This window comes from Schistocerca piceifrons, chromosome 1, assembly GCF_021461385.2.
Source record: "Schistocerca piceifrons isolate TAMUIC-IGC-003096 chromosome 1, iqSchPice1.1, whole genome shotgun sequence".
In the NCBI taxonomy this organism is placed as follows: domain Eukaryota; kingdom Metazoa; phylum Arthropoda; class Insecta; order Orthoptera; family Acrididae; genus Schistocerca; species Schistocerca piceifrons.
Genome location: NC_060138.1, coordinates 897,707,459 through 897,709,690, shown reverse-complemented (window position 1 = coordinate 897,709,690; position 2,232 = coordinate 897,707,459).

Below are 2,232 nucleotides of genomic sequence, written 5' to 3'. Positions count from 1 at the left end.
ACCAAGCAGAAATTTGGAATGCCAGTTGAACTTCAGGGAGAACAAATAAAAACTTTGATTTTTGCCGTTGAGACCGTAAAGCTGCCAGCCACGTAAAGGAGTTAAATAATAAATGTCGTGTGACTAGGGCCTCCCGTCGGGTAGACCGTTCGCCAGGTGCAAGTGTTTCGGTCTGACGCCACTTCGGCGAATTGCGCGTCGATGGGGATGAAATGATGATGAACAGGACAACACGACACCCAGTCCCTGAGCGGTGAAGATCTCCGTCCCAGCGGGGAATCGAACCCGGGTCCTTAGGATTGACATCGTGTCGCGCTGACCACTCAGCTAACGGGGGCGGGCACGTAAAGCAGTTGAAAAAATAGTTGAGTGGGATATATAGTGTCTTGAAAATACACTATAAGATGAAAAAGGAAAACAAGGATAATGAAGCGTAGTCGAATTAAATTAGGTGATGCTGAGTCGCTGTACGTGTGGTTCATGATACTTACAAATGTACAATTTTGTAATTAAGTTCAAATATTCTCTGTTTGTCATTAGTTATTACTTATTTCCACGTGCGTCATGAAATTCGAATTACAATTTAAACTTCTGAAAACGGAACTTTGTTGTTTCCACCATTCAGGCATAGTAACTTCTTGTTGCCATATACAGCGGATGCATAAAAATATGGAAACATAAAAACACAACACATTACCATGCCTAATGCAGTGTAGCAAAACCGTTGGCATTCAGAGCAGCTTGCAGTCGTGTCGGAATGGATAAATACAGGTCCAGTATGGTTTTCAAGGGAATCTTATACCATTCCTTCTGCAAAATAGCGCCAAGTTCAAGTAGCGCTGATAGGGGTGGATAGCGATCTCTCATCCTCCTATCCAAAGTAGATCACAAAGACTCAATTATATTGAGATTTGGTGACGGGTAGCCAGGGAATATGCAACAATTCACTCTTATGCTCACAAAACCAATTATGGGCGATGCGAGCCGTGTGAACAGGGCCCCTGTGTTCCTGGGACACAGCATCACCATTGGGGAATAAACATTGTACGATAGGAGGGATCTGATCAGCTAAAATAGTCGCATAATCCTTGGCTGTAATGCGACCGTGCAGAGTACCCATGACTGCCCAAATCATCGCAGAACCCCGGCCATGTTTCAGTCTTGGACGTTAACTCGACCAGAAGTTCGAAAAAATGACCAATAAGAATCATCCAATTAAATGGCTTTCTCCATAGTCCAGGTTTTATGGCTTCGTCCCCACGTTTACCTGTTACGTGCACTGGCTTCACTAATGAGTGATTTTGGAATTCCAGCTCGTGCTGCAGTACCCTACTTCTGGAGCTCCCTTTGTGTTGTTTTGGTGCTGTTGGGCTTTGCGAGTGCAATATTCAATCCTGCAGTGGCTTTTGCTGCTGGCATACTGTTATTTTTTTCTCAGAATTCTCTTCAGTGAACGTCTGTTCACCCAGCACGCAATTCCGTACACGTTGTGACGTACCGGAATGTGTTTTCGCTTCCCCTATTTGCTCTATAAATCTTCGCTTTGGTGGCTCTTGAAACACCCAACACTTCGGCTACCTTGGTTACGGAAGCGCCCACCTTACGATCACCTACAATTTACCCAAGTTCGAATTCACTTAGCTCGAAAAGATACATTCACGATACTGTTCTAACCACGACTCACACTTGCAACTTACTGAGGACATTGAACAGGTGCCGTTCGTGGTCAAATAAAACAGCACAACCTGCAGGCTTGACTAAGATCTCCATATACGTTCAATCATGCTTTTCTCGCGGTGTTCCCATATTTTCGCCCAGCCCGTGTTTATAGTGTCGAAGGTCGCGACTTAGTGTTACCTAGACCAACAGTTTCAGTGTTAGCAAATAATGGGACAGATTAAATGTAAAAATGAAAAAAAATTAAGATCTCTATGAATCGTTACACCGACTCTAGCATCGCTGTCGACGAAGTGTTTAACGCTAACCTTGGATCCTTTCTTCTCTTATAGCAGCAGGTGAAATTGTCTCCGATATTATTTAAAATTACGGTAACCCGCAGGTGGTTTATCACTACATTCGTTGTACATGATACGGGCCTCGGCCTTTCAGGGGGTCCATCACCGCACAACTTTTTCAGAAAAAGTTAAACCGTTAGTAGTGGTGAATCGCAGTTATAATACTGTTTACTATTATAAGGACATGACTGTGCAACCTTTAAGGCACGTGAAATGA